The 20,014-nt window shown below is 38.1% G+C and overlaps 1 protein-coding gene across 2 annotated transcripts in view; it reads right to left on the reverse strand.

Annotated features, from left to right (window-relative positions):
* ZNF366 (zinc finger protein 366) overlaps positions 1–15,287 on the reverse strand; it is a 33,478-nt gene extending 18,191 nt beyond the window's left edge. Inside the window, exon 1 of one of the 2 annotated variants that reach the window (XM_015848875.2) lies at positions 15,075–15,287. The gene's annotated coding sequence lies outside the window, so the exon portion shown is untranslated. The remainder of the gene's footprint in view (positions 1–15,074) is intronic. The other variant, XM_015848874.3, reaches the window with a different exon arrangement.
* Positions 15,288–20,014: the final 4,727 nt, after the last annotated feature.

Consider the following 20,014-nt stretch of genomic DNA (forward strand, 5'->3'; position numbering starts at 1 on the left):
CTGACAAGGGCAGAGTGGCTACTTAGTACAAGGTTTGCATTTGTGTTTCCTATCTCCGAACAAGACAAGAGAGGAGAGTACGAGGCTTAAAGGTAGATGAGTGGGCTGAATACCTTCTTTTAGCTGCAAGGAAAAACCTGTGTGTAAATGAACTTAAATGACTGTATACACTACCTTAAGAGTACACAATTAGATTGTTTCTGTTCTGCTTTTGAGTCTGAATACTGGATGAAAAACTGAAGGACTGAAATCTAACTTATTCTCCTGTGTAGGATTTAGTGAGAATCAGTGACAAGGGGCATACTACCACATTTCTTGGGCCAAAGTTGAACAGCTGGAGACCTTGTGCCTTAATGAGCAACTAGCAGTGTTTTTTCAATGGATAACTGTTACTACAGAGGTGCTTATTGTCTTCTCAATAGGTTTTGTGGGATCTCCTTCATTTGAGTCACCCTTCATTATAGTTTCTGATTTTAAATGTATTCAGTCATACAGTTATTGAGCTAAATACCAAAGTTGTTATTTGTTTTTCACTCACTTGCTATTTAAGCAAAACTTGCATTAGTTGCAGGATCTGACTGAAGGTTTTCCTATGCCGATTTCTCCACTGACGCAGTGTTCCCTACCAAAACAATGGTGCTTTGAAATCATCGTTCAAAAATCCCTGGAACACCTTCGCAACTTTAGATATATCCATTACCTATAAGCAGGTGATTTTCAGACAGTAAACATCTGTTGCCTCCTTCAAAGGTAACATAAACCCTCCGTAAGCCAGTTTTTCTTTCCCTTTTTGTTGTTTTCATATCTTCTTTCTTCTTGACCTCATTGCAGCCTTTCAGTACCTGAAGGGAACTTACTCCCAGGAGGGGAGTAAACTCTTCGAAAGGGCTGATAATAGCAGGACTAGGGGAAATGGTTTTAAGTTGAAGGAGGGAAGATTTAGGTTGGATGTTAGGGGAAAGTTCTTTACTAGAAGGGTGGTTAGGTCCTGGAACAGGCTGCCCAGTGAGGTTGTGGATGCCCCGTCCTTGGAGGTGTTCAAGACCAGGTTGGACAGGGCCCTGGGCAACCTGATCTAGTAAATGTGTATGTTTGGTGGCCCTGCTAGGCAGGGGGGTTGGAACTACATGATCCTTGAGGTCCCTTCCAACCCGGGTAATTCTGTGATTCTGTGATTTCATGCTGCTTCCTGTGTATGAGTGACATCCCACAATAATGTTGCCATTTGCCATTTTCTTTTCTTCTAGAAGTTTCATAATTTCAAAAACTTGGAAAATAATGGATTTTTCTCTGACCTCTTGGTAACACATATGTCTTATCTGTTTTGCTGGCTGTATGGCCTTGCAGAGTGGGATTAGATTATGGTAGTTTTCCATACCTGTAAAAGCCATGCATTTGCTTGGTGTTTGCATAAGTCAGATTTTTATTTGTAGGTACTGCCTCAAGGAACACTGTGGGTGCTGCAAATATGCCCAGAATAGCGTATTAAGTTTTCTAGATATTGTTTACAACTGCTTATATGTACAGCTTTATCAAATTAAGGCATTTTATTTTCTCTGGGGTTTAATGATTGTAGCCATTAGAGGAGGACAAGAGGTAAAAGATAATGATCAAATATAAACAAGGACTTCCCTAAGATCAGTGTCAACTCTTTTATTCTTCAAGAAAATTGTGCAGGGTGTGTTTTTCATCCATCATTTCCAGGCATCAGTAGCCACATTTCAAGTGTACAAATACAAGTAGTGGGCTCAATTTACAAATACTGAGTATACAGTAATGCACAACAAAGAGCACAATAACACTATTTGATAGAGCAGATTTTCATCTACAAAATGCTATTTCTTAACACCATCATCACCATTACTTGTGCATTTTCACCAGCAATGAACAAGAGCCTGCATGCCAAATTTTACCAGTTGTTACCAGCAGAGGTGAGGCTGGTTGCACTGTTTAGTCTCCAGAAACATTCAAAAAGCATCAATAAATGTGAATGGGTGCCATTTTTTTTCTGCATGGAATAACTGACACACCTTTACTTTACACACACTTCCACGTCAGATGCCATTCTGCCAGAGTGCCCCTCTGCTGCCATCTGTCACATGGCAACAACATGGAATGGGATGCTGGTGGGAAGGTTCAACTTCTACTGCCATACCACCAACATCCGCCTCTGATGTTATGGATCAGCATCATAAGACGGAAGGTATTACTTTCGGAGCAGCCCTCATATATTTCTCTTCCCATTTTGGATTGCCATCCTTAATACAATTGGAATTGGGAACATGTAAGCAATCATTTGTGAAGACATCCTGGAATGACTGAAAATGAGAAGTGGGCCAGATCAGGCTCTTTCTTCCTACAGCAGTATGATAGTACAAAGGAGTTCTATGTCTTTTCACTTCTGCCTGGGAAATTACCTTCATTTGCTGATATCAGGTTTTGGGATAAAACTTCTTCTTTCCAACAGAGACATTTTTATCTCAGCAAATGTTCAGCAAAGTAAGACTAATAGCATTGTTAATTCTACAGCAAGATTTCCAATGAACTCTGAAACATTCTTTATGAACTGCAATTCAGCCATTTGTTTTTTATAGGCTCTATTATTTAGAGAGAATATGAACTCATTTATGCCATGACCAAACTTTGAAACTTTTAGCAAATTCAGTGTATACATATGAAAATAAATACCTGCAAAACAATAGTGGAAGGCACACACACCGAAGAAGCTTATTGGACATTTTAACAGTTGAATGAGACACAATAATCACCTGCAACAAGCAATGAACTTCTTAGGATATCTCATATGCATTATGTAATTTGTTTATTTATTTACTGAGTCTGTTTTGGTGTATCTTCCTTGTCTCTTGTTTGAGGTTTGAACATTTTTTTGACACTTTGTTTGCTGTAGGTTACTAACATTGCATTTGCATCAGCATTTGTGTAGTCTAGGAGGCAATATGAATATGAAGAAATTAATCTTCTTTCTCAGAAAGCTGTTCAGGAGCTCCCTGCACTTCACTTCTGTGATTCCCAAGTTTTAACATTTTAACTTACATTGTCCTTCTTTATCTCAACTTAGAAATACAAGCATTTGAGAAACATCTTGCCTGCTCTGTCCCTAGAGTAGCTTTTGGAATCTCAATTATATACACAAATCCTTTGTCCCCTAAGTTTTCAGGGAGAAAGGTGATATAAGCAGTTTCACGGAAGTACAGCTTTCTTTTAATAGAGAAAAAGCGTAAAGCAGTGTGAAAATAAATACATGATCATTTTTTTATACTTTACAGATTATTGTTTTGTTTTGACAGTTAAATGAGCGTGTTAAAGGAGATTCTGAACTTTTCTTTGCTGATAATCTGAAGCAGTCCTATCACCTTCACTGCCACATCAGATACTTCTACTGAGTGCTTCATTGCATGGTTTGCTTTTCAGTGGGAGAACTGATTAGATTTGAATAAAACTGTTGGGAGCAATAAGGAGGTAGATGTAGATATTTTCCTTCCCTCCAATATGAGTGGTCTGTTCTCAATTTATCAAAATGCTTTGCTTTCCCTGTCATTATTTTTAAGTATGCTTCATCCTTGTTTTAGCCAAACTTGTGCACCATTCTCTTTGGTTTTCTGTTGCCTAACAAGACAGTTGGGTGGAGGTTGTATTAACCACTAAAATCTTATTGATAATGGCCCTAGTCATACCTCATCCTCATGGCTCATCCATCCCTAGTCACTTCAGTATACATATAAAGGGACTTTTGAATACAATTTGTTCTTGCTGCTATTTGAGCTTTTATTTCTCCTTTCTTCATCCTTCTTTCTCTTTTTTCTTCTGCTTTGTGAGTTTTCTTAGTTCTTCTCTACGTTTCCTTCCCTCATCACTTCTCTATTCCATCTGTGTTCACACCCTCCCTGCTTCTCTATTCTATCTGCCAAAAAAGATTAGCAACATGTAGATAATTTGGATAATGAAGTGGATGTTAAGTTCACAGGCTTTCAAACGTTATCTGTTTATAAAGTCACCCAAAACCACAAGTATGCTTGGTGGGAGACTGCAAGCTACATAAAATTCTCTGGTCTGTACCTGTTTAAGGTTGTCAAATGTGAGATGTCCTCAGCCAAATACCTCCATCTCCTTCGTTCTCTGCTACCAACAGTGTATTTGGGGCTTTGTTGGAGTGAGAAGGTGGGGAAAAAAATATCTCCACCTCTGTGTCTGCAGCACAGCTCTGTCCACCTCTGTCTACAGCAGCTCTGGTCCAACTTCTTGCCTTTCATTTTCTCTCCACAAATCAGTGTAAGCTGAAAATGAGATGCTGGTGGGGTGCAGAAGGGTGTAAAAGCAGCTGTGTTAGCTCTAGGTATTAGGGTGACTAAACCAGAGTCTTGTGAAGAATAAAACATGAAAGAGCACAGTGAAAACTTCCCATCATGGTCTGTGGATCACCAGCTGTCAGTAGCTGAAAGGTTTCCCAGTCTAGGGAGGGTGACTTCTGATTGATTTTCTTCTTCCATGAAGGATAGGTTTCAGTAAGAGTTAGGAAATATGAAAATATGGTGTGAGAATATAAGACCACCTTTTTATTACAGGCTGAGGAGCATATAGAGATAAAGAGCTGTGTCCTGGGGAAGTGGGGTATCTTTAAATGGTTTATGCCTCCAGAGAGTGAGAGCAGTGTCAGGGCAGTGAGAGCTGCAGTGTGAGAGAGGAAAGGGAGGAGAGATGCCTGCTTATTCTCTTCTTATCTGTATCTCCCTGAAATGGTTTTTACTGCTTATCCTTAAAAAATTCTGAAATCCAGAGATACTGTGAGTCATTCCTTTCATGCACCATTTTCCATCTCCCTGCCTCTTCTCAAGTAACAGATTCTATCCTGCTTCAGTTTCTCCATCCTGAGAAACAGACCTTTTGACACTGCACAGCTGAATCAGTTTTGTTGATCATTTTGAACTACATGGTTTTATTGTTTAGCATTTTTTAACGTACAATGACCTCTTTTTCTTCCCCTCCCCCCCCCCCAAATCATGAAAGGTAAATATATTCATATTCTGAATAAATTATTAATCCGAGTGGATACACAGCAGTAAGCTATTGCCTCAAGCATTCTAACCAGTATGTTGCACTCAGCCATTTTTAAAGACACAAGTGTGTATACGTCATAAAACAAGTCTGAGTGCTGAGAGTGCGGGTCCAGGACCAGAGGACAGGTCTGTCTTTAGATTGAGGAAGTTCCAGGCCTAGAAAAATACCTTGGCAGATTGCATTCAACCATTTTAAACCCTTCAGCACTGCAGAGAAGGGACTACCAAGAGGAATAACTGAAAGGAGCCTTACTGTACTACTCAGGAAAGTGAAGTGCCTCGAACTAGCACCTTCTTAATAAAACAGCAGAAGTGACACCTGGAGGAGGGCTCAGATCAGCCTCTAGTGCTGTTTTTGGCAGTGTCATAGTCCTGTGATGCAGAGCAGTTAGCATCACAGCCCATGAGTACTCACAGTACATGAGTACTCTGCTAAGAGACCAGGAATGGGGATCCAACTCTCCTAAGGGAGTGGAGGGAAGTGAATCAAACTCTCTGACTTTATGGCTGTTATATTTTGCACTGATTTGATGCCATTCTGTTCTATATAAGTATTTTTGCAGGACTGGTTCCCCAGAAGCTTTTGGATGTGGGTATTCTGTATTTCTAGATTCTGTGCAGGCTTGATGAGATCAGGTTGGGCAGTGTGGTGGCACCAGGAGTGCATAAAGGCAGAGGTTGACGTGTGTAAAGCTTAGCTGGTATCAGCAGGCTGCTTGGGAATTCGATCCTACTCTCAGGATTTACTAGAAGCAATTACAAGTTGCCCACCTAGTTTAACCAGCAGATGGAATTATGGCAGCAATTCATATATATATATGTATAGTCTCATATAGTCTCGTGCGGGTTGGAAGGGACATTAGAGATCATCGAGTCCAACCCCCCGGGATTCGAGCGGCACTTCTACCACTTGCACCACAGGGGGGGGATTTGAACCCTGGGCCTCCGGTGTTGCAACGTGGCATTCCTACCACTGCGCCACATCATCCTATATAACAATCTCTGTTTCGTCCATGGTCTCATCCCCATCACTGTGAAGTCGTTATGTATCTGAGAACAGGATCTGGGATTTGACTGTTATAAAGCAATGTCAGTAAGATACATCTCTTCCTTTTCTTAACTGAATAAAAATCTCTCATTTCAGAAACTGGAAAAATGGATCTGCTGCTTCCCTTGTAAAGCATGAGGAGCCACTGTAACAGCTCTTTATAGAGGTCCTATCACTACATCCCCATATCCTGCCTTCTTGTGTATTTTCCAACTGCAAATTAGAGTTGTGGATTTTTTGGCATCACAAGAATAATATGCACTTTCTTTTCTTTTTTCCCCTCTGGAAAGTTATCAGATTACACTAATGCAGTCTTTTTGTTTGTTTGTTTGTTTGTCACCAAGACAGTCTGGCCAGAATATTTTCACGTACAAAAGAGAGTCTTTAAATTCTATAGAGTGACATTCAAAAGAAAGGGCTTCTGAGCTCTCCTATAGTATAATTAAAAAAAAAAAAAAAAAAAAAAAAAAAAAAAAAAAGAAAGAAAAGAAAAGAAAAAAAAGAAAAAAAGGATTTATGCAGAACACTTGAAATTAAAATGACCAAAAAACATGCCCTTCCATAACCTTTATGCTGTTCTGCTTGGGGTATTGTTTTGAAAATAAATCTTTCACTGGCATTCATGACCTTTTAAAAGGAAATAGTTTGAGCTTTCCTTCCTACTTCAGTCCCAGTATCGTTATCACCTCCATGGAGGCCAGAGAGATGGTCTAGTCTCCTCCCAATGCTTTGTTAACTTCAAGGGTAGCTTAGGAGCACCTTCAGCCTTGGTTCCTCAAGTCAGCCCACTGCAATGCTCCCACTCCATTAGCAGCTACTGTATGAGGAAGAAACAATACCTCCTGAATGTTATGTAAATAAATAGATACCTCAAAATAAATAAATACATACATACATAAAAAGCTGATGAAATGTGTACGTTTGCTTGGAGAAAAAGCAGAGAAGAAGGGTATAATATAGTAGAGTTTTCAAATAAAGTTTCCAAAACAGATTACATTTTAATGAAAGTCTAGTTTTAGATAATTATGGGCAATACTGTTACACATCGACAGGACCAAGAGCTTGCTTTTAATGTTTGTTTTTTGTTTCAATTTACTTCATCCCAGTCAAAATTCACAGAAAAACTGATGGTTGCTAAAATGGCAAGCACTGTGTGTTACTGTAAGACATTCAGTGTCCTATGAGAACTGAAAGAGAATTTTTCATCCAGAAATGGACACATCTAGAAAAAAAACATATATGTATATATAAAACTATCCAGTTCCTTAAAAGTAATTTCCAGGTGATGCTTTCCTAGTCATCTGGGATATATAAACAGATGTGGTTTCAGCTGAAGTTTGAACAGACTTCTTTTTGGAAAAGCTACTTTGCTGAGGACAGTGATTAATCCTATTAAACTCTACAACTCGCAATTAAGCTGACTTCGTATTGACTTAACAATTACCATCTGAGGTGAAGTTCAAAAGGAAATAATAGAGCAAAAGAATTTGAGATGTCTAATTCCTAGGATAGCATTGTGTTTATCCAAGTCATAGGATATCCAAATTAAAAAAAAAAAAAAAAAGAATCATGAGCAACCAGACAAAGTTGAAAATTACTCTTTAGCCAAAGTATTGGAGCACTGGGGGGAAACTACTTCTGATATGTCTGTGCTGTGCATAGGAAGTACTGCTTTCCAGACTGCAGTGGCATAAAATCTGTATTCAAAGCATTCAAACCATGTGGAACTAAAATATGTATTTCTTTTCCAGAGAAAGATCACCTTCACATATATTTCATAATTGCATGCAAGTGAGGACTCATTTTTTAAAATCAATTTATTTCAAGTTGTTTAAAAAACTATGTGCTTAGTTCTTCAGTTCCATTACTAAATGGTATTTTTGAGTATTATATGAAGTGTCTTCAAGGAAGTAATTTATGGTAATCCCCTCTGGCTTTGTCCTTCTCCTGTGGTGCCAGACTTGAATCTTTGCATTGACTGAACTGCAAGGAGTAAATGTTTTCTCACTCTGATACCCAAAATGTATCCTGCGTGTAGCACTTAACTATTTTATTAACTTCTAGACCATGATAAAAATAAGAACTAATTCATTTCCACAGCTAAATAAACCTGAAATTTAAAATAAATTTCAGATAGCTTCTGTGATTTTGATCACTTGGAAAAAAACCTCTGTGTAAATCAGCTAACAGGGAGGAGTTCTTGTGGTTAATTATTTCAAATTGAAACAGATTTTAAATGCCAGTTTTACTGAGTTCAGCAAACTGTCGTACGAAGTGGGAACGGCAGCTCAGGCTTAGCCAAATGTCATCAGCAGATACTGGAAGAGTCTAAAGTTACAAACAAATAAGTAATTACTTTTTGCTAAAAAAGAAAAAAAAAAAAAAAGGAAGAAACAAAAAGAAAGTCAGTACTGAAATTTGAAATTATCACTGAAGTTTGAAATGTGAAATTTCCAACATTTCTAAAACCACTTCAATACTAATCCTTCATCACTAGTGATGTCAAACACTTGTTTTGACAGTTAACTCAATTCAGAATCTCTTCACAAGAAAATGGAAGTCAAAAGTCCATGCAACCTCTGTGAATCTCTCAATCTTATCCTTGATACAAGCTGGAAAAAAAATTATATATATATAATCTGAGGTGATTCTATATATATATAGAATATATATATATATATATTCTATTTGGAGGTCAATACCTGAAAGATATGCCAAGTGCCATATACAAAAACCTAGAAGATTTGATAGAAATTATTGTTGTGTTGTGGTAGGAATGGCAGCTGAATCCTTTCCTACAAACAGTACGCAGTGATCAGAGGAATAGTACCCAAGGTTAAACATCTGTGTGAATCACACCTTGACTTATTGGTCTAACTGTGCTCAGTGCCTACCTCTGGGTGCTTGTACATGCTTTTTTTTTTTTTCCTGAGTCTAGTAGTGAACAACTTAATGTAAATCTCTGAAGTCATTAGAGAGAATTCTGAGTCTTGATCACTTGCCTACAGAGTCCAGCAGCTTCTACTCAGTGCTTTACCTGTAGAGAGAGTTACCAAGATTTCCCTACTGGTAGGATAGAAGAAAAAAAAATTATAATTAATGAGATCAAAAGTCTTTGATTATTGTTTTGATTTCTTTTTGGCGCAGAGAAGATGAGGCTTGAAGGAGGAGTTAGGACAACTCTGATATTTTTGTCTGTTTATCAGCATCTTGAACATGCTACCTACAGGCATATACGGTTGTGGGAATCTCGCTGATTACATACTGTGAATGGAGCATCACCTAGAAGTCTTGTTTTATGGAACACTCATACTGGTAAACCTTAAGAGCACATTTTGATCAACTTTCTCTTCCAGGAGGACCACCACAGTTTTGTGTAATTCCCGTTACGGAAGTCATAGTTTCAGACTAACACTAGATGCCACAAGGAGCTCCAGAAATCTACACTAGCAAATCAGCCTAGGCTGGGGCTGGAGCTTCCCAGATGGTTCCAGCAAGATCTGCTCTTCCCTACAAGATGATGGATGTTCTAGAAACATGTCACCTTTTTTCTCTTCACCTTTGGGTGCTGTTTTTATTGCACTATTTCCAAATATTCGTAAGAGAAAGTGAACAAATAGAAAAATATCCTGCTATCTGGAAGCGTTTCATGAAAGATACCCCCATGCCAAAGAATGTTTTCAAATAAGTTTTCTATGCAGCTGAAACAACAAGGGGATACTTCATTTAGGAACCAACTCAAGAGAGACGACACAACCTATAATAGTAATTATATTCCACAATGTGTTCTTCCCTGATATCTTCGTAGTCAGACAATTTAAATTCGGTTTAAATCTAGCAGATTGTAAGAACACCAAGTCTTTCCAGTTTCAAAGACCATACAAAACCTTTAAATTTCAAATGTTTATTTCCAGGTGTATAGTAGCATAAACAACATAGAGCTCCTCACAAAGCAAGAAGTCTGTCATCACCGTAAAAAGATCCTAGAGTTACACTGCCACTCCGAACTCAGAAAATTAAATCATAAGTGGGTTTTCCACAGCTAGGAAACCAGTAAAGAAGGAGACTGGAAGTCATCTTGTCACTCACAGTAAACACACTGGTTGCTTCTTGGTAACCCTGTGTCTGGCATGGGGGGAACAAGCTGCTTCCTGAAAAGAGGTGTAGCCACCTGCTCCCACCCTAGAGCCACTACACCTGCTTCTCTTAGACCTTCACTCTAGAAACATTATCACTTTGATTTATGCATATGCTGAGAAATGTGTTGGTCACCAAGCCTCTGAACAGAGGACTGAGTAATTAATGCCTCTTTGCTCCACATTTGCATTACTTGTAGTGCAGCATTGTTTAACAACTGGAAACGTATGACCCCGTTCATATTTGTACTGTTAGCTTCAATTCAGTTCTACCTTTCTCTAATTCATTAGTGAGAAGTTACGCTATCCATATGTGAGTCTGGGTTTATCTTGTAGGTGTTATAGTTAATGAATCCTCGGGTTCAACTAACATTTTCTTGTCTAAGTGTTCCCTGAATTCTGGCATTTCTACACGGTGTCAGGAACTAGAAAGTAGGAAGCTTGCGCATTTACTTTTTACAAATACTGTCAAATTTTTCAGGAAACATGATTTCTGTCTTAAGATTTTTCTTTTAACTCAAACCAAAACTCACACACATGAATTCACACAGCTCCACAAAGTGTAAAAACAAAAAAATATTGGTGTTCTGGCTTTCATAGTAGAAAAGTGAGGAGAGAAAGCAAGAACAGTAGCATTTCATCCTTGATTCAGATACTTAATAATGTTTCTTTCTAACAGACAAAGCAGGAAATAAGGAGTGAAAGTTAAAAAATGCAAGTATTCAGATAATTTCTTTCCATAACCTTCAGAGCATGAAAATATTTTCTTTTCATAGCTCGTTGCTTAGCTTAACTTCTTCCAGTGTCTTTGAAGGTCTTTGCAACACATTAGGTGTTGTTATTTCAGAAGGAAAATGTTTGGCTTATCAAGATCAGGATAGCAGCAGTATAAAACCACTTATTTTAGAAAAACAACTCCCAAAATTATTAAGCTTAGTAGGAACCAAAACAAAGATTAAATAATTTTCACACAATCATTAGGATTTTAAAAGCCAGGTGAGAAGGACTCAAATATACAAGACAGATTAACGAAAAGAAAAGAAAACGGAAAAAAAAAAAAAAGACATCAAGCATGGAATTTAATATGTGTTTTAAATAACGAATATTATTTACTTTGTCATCTTCATTGGATGGACAAGTATCTGAATATCATGCATAAAATTCCACTGGAAAATTTACAGTAGTGGAGAGCTACAGTCTTGACTTCAAAATAGAATTTGTTCAACAATAAAGAGAGTAGCCATGAGTAATCCTTTTTTTTTTTTTTTTTTTTTTTCCCCCACTCAAACTTGTTTATTTCTTTTTAAACTTTTCATATTGTCTCTGTAATTCTTTCTCAAGCTGATATTCCTTCCTTTTCAATGTTTTCTGGAGGTGGTAAGGAAAAATAGGGCTAACTAATGTATATTTGAAAACATTTGCTTTGTTAAAAAATTGATCCAGCCAATTACTCATTGCAGTCCACGCATCACTTGTGAGGTCTGTTCAAAGGAGAAGTTTCCTTCGTTACATCAGTTTCTACTCAGGAACGTGAGCCAGTGCTCAGAAACCATGTGCAATTTCTGATCAGCTATAAAGAGGCCACATTTCCTTACACACCTTTGGCTGACTTGTATCCTTAAATAATCTTCATACAAAAAGCCTATTGCCGAACACAGCTTTCACTGCTTTTGTCTTTCAGGGTAATATTCCGCTGACAAATCTGCATGAGTGGAGTGGTCCTTTCTCCATAATTGCAGTTTTATAGTATCATAGATTGGGAACAGAATAAGTGCTATTTGGGGTAATCTGTACTCTTCCACCTCTTGTCCTGGACTGCTACCAGGACTCCCCGCTCTTCGCTTCATTCATTCTAAACAATGGATGTCTAACTGGCACTATTAGAAACATCACCTAAAAGACATGACAGTGGGTGAATCTATGGGATGTATTTGGTACCTCACAGTGCACCAGCATCTGCTTTACACTCAGACAGCTCTAAGGCTATTGGAAATACGTACTTGCTTGAAAGAATGAGAAGACAATCAGGACTCATTAAAAGCCAACAATTCACATTCTCTCCTGGTAAAAAATCTATATTGGAGACTTCAAAATGGTAATGGAAACATAGCTCAGTGCTAGTATTCTGCATCCAAACCCCATTAAGGATTCTGGTCCTGAGTACAAAAAGTCAACTAACATTTACTGGAAGACTTCAGTCAGTTTCTGTGCTTTTCAAATCAGATTTGTTAACTTGGGATTTCCATAGGCTACAAACTATTTCCATATTGTTGCCATCATCAGTGTATGCAGTTTTTATTCATTCTTTAGAAGAATAAGCAAAACCTATCTACATTTTTTTTTATTATAATTGAAATCAAATTGAAATAATGACTTTATGTAATACTGTAGGAAAATGTTAAACAATCAGAAATACATATACTGAGTGATGTTTTGTAGGTTATATATAGAGGTACAGCTTTTAGCTGTGGCAGTAAGAAGTTTTTAAGCAAATAAATATGAACATCTCTCTTTTTATTCTTAGTTTTTTGCTTCAATGAATTTTATTCTTAATCACATTGAGGAAAGTAACTGAAAAATTTCCACACACGTTTAATTTGTGCCAAGCTGGTTGTAGATAGATACTCAGCTTACCCTCAGAATATACCCTTCTATGCTTGTAGATATCACAACAAGGTGGAAAAAGAATATAAGACCAGCCCCAAACCACCTTTCCCTGAGCCCTGGAGAAAGATACTGATATTACTAATCACCATTATACTAGACAGCGTTGTGTTTATCCTAATTATAACATATACCAAGGGAAAGCAGGTAAGCTCCAAATCACTGGAGAAAATACATTATTTGAAGGAAAAGGGAACCTCACAGATGAAATCTAAGAATGTTGAAGGCTCACAGCTGATCTTCATTATTAAATTACTTATCTCTCCTATTAAAACCATCTCTAGTTGCACTTGTTACTAAGCAATGGGTTTAGAAATAGTATTAATATGAGTGTGAGCACATATCTACTTATGTGTGTCAATCTCCTTCTTTTTACAGTCTCTTGAAGAAAGAATTTATCATATGCGTGGTCCAAATAATGAAAACGTTAAAGTTTAGTATCTTCAAAAACATGACCTATACCCAAATTAACTGCAACCAGCTCTACCTACAAGGTTAACTGAACTCCTGAACTTATCAGATCAAAACTTAGATATGATTGCAATCCAGACTAACACTTTAAAGCATGAGGAAAACTAAACCACAGAGTAATACAGTCACTTCCAAACACAGAGCTTTAATGTCTTTGAATGCTTAGGAGACTCTTCTACTGAGTGTCTAGATTTTTGACATGTAATTGTCAAATCAGCTGACCAAGCTCTCCACTGAATACGAATCAGTAATTAGACAAGTAAAGTGTAAGTCCAAGTATACCAAGGGTCAGATGTGGCATGTTTTTTATGGCAATATGTGACATTTTCTGGCTATTAGCAGAGAAGGGACAAATATCATCACGTAAACCTAACAACTGGTACCAGACTGGATGGAAGTCAACTGAAGGCTGAGCTATGAACTTCTGGAAGGATGCTGCATTCAGTAGCAAGCTGCACTTAAAGTGAAGACAGCCTACAGCTTACCAAGAAATCAGGCTGAATTTGGGCAGAACACTCCCTCCTATGGAAACACATGTACCAGATAGAGGGGTTGGAAAGTCCATTCTGCTCACTCATTGAGCAAAGGCTGAGAGCTGAGGCCGTGTTGAAGTGCAAGAACAGGGTCAGTTGGGCTGCCCACCAGCCTCCATGGTCCCTGTCTGCCATTCAGGACTGCTCTGTCTGGACTCCGGACACCCTGCAGAGCTCCCTGCACTTTGGAGAGCTTTAATAAATAATGGGGCTGAAAATGGCCAAGCTCTTCTTCTGTGGAGAAATCATCACCTATCCTAATATTAACCCCTATCATTGCATCCTTCTGTTATAAAAGTGTAGGGTGAAGATTTTCTCTTCTACTATTCGAAGCATAGTATTACATTTAATCACTAATTTCATGCTCTGCTCTGATGGCTCTGCAACATTTATGCCCAACAAGAAAAAAAATCTATCAATATTTACAACAATGCAAGTGGCAAACAAGCAGGCAGCTTCCGAGTCCATCCTCTGCTGGTGATCAGCTTTGGTCCTGCTAACGTACTGTGCAACAGCAGCTTACATGCTTTATTTTTTCTTATTCGTATGAGAACCTAGAACTGCTTTAGCACATCTTAAATGTCACTCTTTCTAGTCTACTCATATACACAGATGAGTGGAGATAAACACGTAGTATCATAAATACAATACCATCTGAAGGAAAAAGAAGACCTAGCAACTCATCTCTCCTCACGGCACAGGTTGGCAGGTTGGCGCAGACCTCAGGACTGGGAGATGATACATGAAATACATCAGTTTTCATATAACACAGCTTCTCTCGTTATTTCAGCAGTGGCCCAATGCAGCTTGCTGAAACGTTCAGGGTAAAGTGAGTGAAGCCCATAACAATATTCTGGTGGAGTCACTATATGCAAAATGCATAGCAGATTGTGTTATGAATATTATCAGCCTCGGCGGAAAACACTTTTTTTTCCATGTTTGTTAAACCTCACGTTGTTATCACAAGTATCTAAAAAGAGTCTAGAGACATTTGTAGAATAAATACACTGCTTGTAAATGTATATGATCATTATCTCCTTATCAGTTAAATGTGTATCTGATAAATGCCTTTTCTTAATGCAAAAGTATATATATATATATCACACTTCTAAAAAGTTAACCATAAAAGCATTTTCACTCAACTTACCAGATGTTGAAGCTGGAAGGAATCTTGCCCTACTCTCTACCTGCTCTTGTGTTGGTAATCTCTCTCTCTCTCCCTCTCCCCCCGTGCAGAAGTTGCAGTAAACTTTGAAAACTAGCAGGGACAGTGTTTCAAATGACTTAAGAAAGAGAACAGGAACAATTATTTCGTTCTCTTTTTTTCAGATGAGTACAGTACCTTCAGAAAGAAGGAAGGAAGGGAGGGGAGAGGAAGTCAACAACCCTTTGCTTTCCTGCAAAAAATAAGGAAACAGCAGATAGCAATCTCGTTTTCTCTCAAACAAAATGTTTGGAAAAATAAATACAACTAAACCAAAAGGAATTCCTCAAGTATTATATCTGCATTATTGGCTTCATAAAACCTACTTTACAGCTTGCTATGTGCAACTGCATTAAAATAAATGAATTTCCGAATTAGGAGTAAGACACCCATATCTCACACAGAACAATCAGTCATAAGTGTGTACAGATAATGCAGGCTTTTTCTTCAGACAAGGAACAATCATCCGTGGAATGAACATATATGAGTACACATATCTTATTTCCACGGTAAAAGTAGACGCACAGATTTCTTAAACTCCCTCTTCAGTGCAATTGTAAGAAAATAGCAGTGGATTATTCACAAAATGCTGTTAAATAAAAAGGGGGACAAAAGGGGACGCAGAAATGATAAGGACTGTATCTTGATATTAGGGTTGCAGTAACTCATACTTTCTCTCAAAGATTTGCAGTGTGTGGAAGGCATCCTGGTTTCTCCAAGCAAAAACTACATGCTGCGTTCTAGAACACATTCTGTACTTCACTTTGTTTTTTTCATTCCCCATTAAGCAAATTCTGACAAGCAGATACTGGCCAGCTGGCTGCAGTTCTACTTGGGATAAGTTTAGTCCATTGTGTTCCACGGTGGTTTTGTTCACTCATATGTTTTCCCCCAACTTTATCTGTTATTTGAAATCCATCTATAGTGAAAAGATGTCCCTCTTTTTTTCCCCCAGAATATATTTTCATTCTGATGTTATTGCATGTAAAAACCTTCCCACTGTTTCAGGGCCTGTGTTTTCAACATGCTTTGTAACGTGGTACCTAAGGCAGTGCTGATTGTGGACAAGCAACTCAGCATTGTGTTCTGTGACAGACAGTAAAAAAAGGCATTTAATGTGGCTCTTTCCTATGAAACATTCATCCAGACTTTGCTGTGGGACTGACAGCTAGATGAATGCTGATGAGGTAAATTAAGTTACAGCTGTAAATCCATTGTCAGTAGGAGGACAGGTTGGTACCCTATCCTGTACAGATTATAAAAATTGCTTCTTTTATTGATTGATAATGAAAAGCTGCAAACCAACATAGGAAGTACTTTGGCACCTGTGTTCCTTCACGCAGTTCTTGTTGCTATTTCCAGAAGATGTCTAGCAGCAGTCTGAGGGGAGAATCTTTCATTTTAGTATTCAGCAACTGAAAGATTTGACTGTGCACATCAGCAGCTGGCAGAACAGTACAGGTGCTGTGGGTGATCTCTGGCCTTACAGCATCACCGGCATTTCCTGGTAGTGAGAGGTTAATTGTAAAAGCAAAAGAATGCAACGCACTTAGGGAACGTGCTGTAAATGAAGTACTCTACAATCCCTTGGGAACAGAGTTCTAGTGCATACCAAGCACAAGGAAAGCAGGGAGGCACAGAAAGCAACCACATTAATGTATTGGGGGGAGGGGGGGGTAGTCGGAGGAGGGAAGGGTGAGTAGTTGAAAAAACTTGATTTTATTTTGAATTAGTTTCTGTTGTTTTTTTTTTTTTTAGTTTAGTTTATTTACTTCTTTGCCAAGTACTCTGTATTCATGAGACCCTGAAGACTGCTACCACACATCATTTTGTTTCTATTGGCAGCACATTGCAGAATGCCTGTATTCCCCAAAGTATGTTCAGAGGCCATAGGGGGTACGTGCCCTCATTGTAACAGATGTCCCTTTCTTCTTCACACAGCGGGTTTCACTTTTAGTTTTGGGGACTGCAAAGCTAAGATGCTTGTCACAAACAACCACTTGACTGCTTCACTATCTAATAAATGGCTTTGATATTCTGATTGAAGGAGACTGTTTGAGCCTGCTGGTACTGCAGGGAGAGCAGATGTAAAGGTCTTTGCTCATCTCACCTCGGGTCCTCCTGTCAGCAGCCTTTCTACCACCTAAAGCTGGAGCCAGTGTTCTTGAATGAGTGCTGTTACCACTGCCTCATTTCACGCTACAATGAAACAGAAGGGCAGAGGGAAATTGTCTCCTGCTAATAACCCTCTTCGTGAAACAGTGCTATGCCAAGTGCTCAGGACACTGTTGCCCCGTCAAAGCCCAGGTAGAGTAATCTTTCTTCCCACGGAGCATCTGCTGCAGTGCTGGACTTGCTCGGCCAATTGCTCACTACTGCCACCAGAAAAATGCAAGGAAGGAAGAAGAGGCATTGACATTGACATTTTCATGCCCGAAAATACCTTGGAAGGTCATTCCCATGCAATTTATGACTATGGAGAAGCAAAAGCAAGGCCAATATCTTTAGTTTCTGAAGTCACGCAAACCAAGTCACAATGGATAACTCTATGGCATTTAATCATTTTTAAAGGGACAGGTACATTTCTTTTTAAGAACATATTTCTGGAAGTTTTATTCTTTATTTCACCTTTCCTCACTGTGCTTTCACTAAAATAATGAATCCACAGAAACAAATACAGAAAAGTACAACCCCAGTTTCAGCACTGGCAAGGGATCAACTTCAAGAATAGCTGCTTTTAAGGTCCAATAAATTGTATGTGTAAGGCAGAAAAGCAGACAAGAAAAAATCTATTTATGGTCATAGGCACATTTGATCTTCTGATCTTCTGTCAGGTTAATATCTGTGATGTTAAGGACTTAATCCTTTTTTCTTTGTAATTGTTGTTTGTTTGTTTGTTTTTAGTTCAGTAGGAAATAAATGCTCTTCCCAAAGGCAGGAGAGGAGCTTTCTTGCATGCTCAAAGTAAGAATGAAATAAAACATGTTCAGCTTGTTAATAAGCATGAGAAAAGGGTTACAATTAGTAGCCTTTGCACCACCACCCAGCATAGATAAAAGAGTGCAGTGTTAACTATAGAAGCAATAACATTCTGCCTCATCCTGAGAAAATGAGACCAGAGGCAAAAAACAGACATATGTCTGCCTGAAATTTTTAAGGAGACATCTTCATGCATAAGAATTGTCGATGAAATAATAAGGTGAATATCTTCCTTCTGGGTTATAGTCCAATAGTCTACCTGTGGAATTTAAAATAGCATACTTAAAGATAATAATAAAAAAAAAAACACTCAAAGAATACTTCACTGATCTCTGTCTGTCACTCTGCTATACTTCCCTGGCCTCACTTCTGCAGTGAGTGTTTACTGTAGACTGCTCAGGACTGAGCCAGCAGAATGCTAATAGAATCAGCTATGTGCAGATCTGAATCTAAAGGACTTCCTTTCTGTGCTGCAGCAAGAGGGATGGGTATCTAGTTATCAACACTCTGTTACCCTACCCTTTGTTATGCTGCTTTGCATTGCATGCACTGTTAAGGTATGATACATTCCTTTTTATTATTATTATTGCAGTCATACTGGCTTTCATTTAGTTTGCCAGATTAGAAAATGTTAGAATATAAGAAAGCTTTATGCAACTATCTGTGTCTCATGATCATGGGATGATCTGAGTATTCTCACAACTGTGTGCTTGTGAAACTAAATTTAACGCTTTCATCTAAGTCCTTTTGATATTTTTCTATCTGGTAATATATAATCAACATTTTAATGAGCTTTTAGCATTTGCAGACTACAACCACACTGTGTGTTGTTCTGGAGAGAGAAAGTAGAAATGTGTTTTAAGAACATTTTAAGGAGGAAGCCTTTCCTGGTAATAACTACCCTTCTGTAATTTGAAGTGGCCTATATAACTCATCCTGGGACAAGCTCCTTTCTGGTAAATGACACTGTCTGAAATCATCTGAAGAGTTGCTGTTCTTGTACCATGTTTGTAAGCATCACAACTACTCCTATTAAGACATTACAATTAAAAGAAAAAAAAAAAAAAAAGATTTTAAAATAAGATAGTATGATTAGGAGGATGTGTTTGCATCTTCTAGCATGCATAAATTTATGTGAGAAGGACTGCAAGCCCTGTTCAGGTCAGGAGTAGATGAGAATTTGGCTTTGGTCTCCATGTCTGAATTGGGTGTCACATCAACAGGAGAGCAATGAATGGGAAGATGTTAAAAAATCTACCACATTTTTTGGTAGTTCCTCAAAGCTGGCCATTTGACTACAGTATAAAGCTGCATTCTATCTTTATTTATACTGGGAAGTAAATACAGTCCTTCCTGGAGTTATTACATTTTAAAGAGTGTTCATGTACTCTCGTGTCCATTAAGTATAACGTAACACCTGAAACTGCCTAACGTTTACAAACCTAAAATGTGGAAAATATGTTGTCCTTGGGAAACTTCAGGAAAAAAAAAAAAATGAGAAAAAGGTCGTTAATATGTTTTCCTCTGTGCAGTGATGCTTCTTACCTTATTAGCTCCAGTAGTACAGCATGATTTCTTCTGGAAGCCTGGTAATACATTTCAAAATAAATTTGAGAAAAATACAAATTTATCTAAGTTTTGTAATCATTCTGCAATTGCAGTCTTTTTTATTTCAGGTATTTCAGTCACCAAACATGGCTGAATACTTTATCTTACATGAAGTAAAATAGTAGTATTGATTTTTGAAATACGCTTCTGTCCTTTAGTTTGTGATATCTTCCCCAACTATTCAGTCTTGGCCAGATTTTGCTAAAGCTGAAGTTCTGTGGGTATTACAAAAATGCCATTTCTGGGAGCAAAACAGGGACACTGGAAATCCAACACCACTGCTACCAAGCGGTGCG

This window comes from Coturnix japonica, chromosome Z (assembly GCF_054131305.1).
Source record: "Coturnix japonica strain WE chromosome Z, WE-NBRP24, whole genome shotgun sequence".
NCBI lineage: Eukaryota > Metazoa > Chordata > Aves > Galliformes > Phasianidae > Coturnix > Coturnix japonica.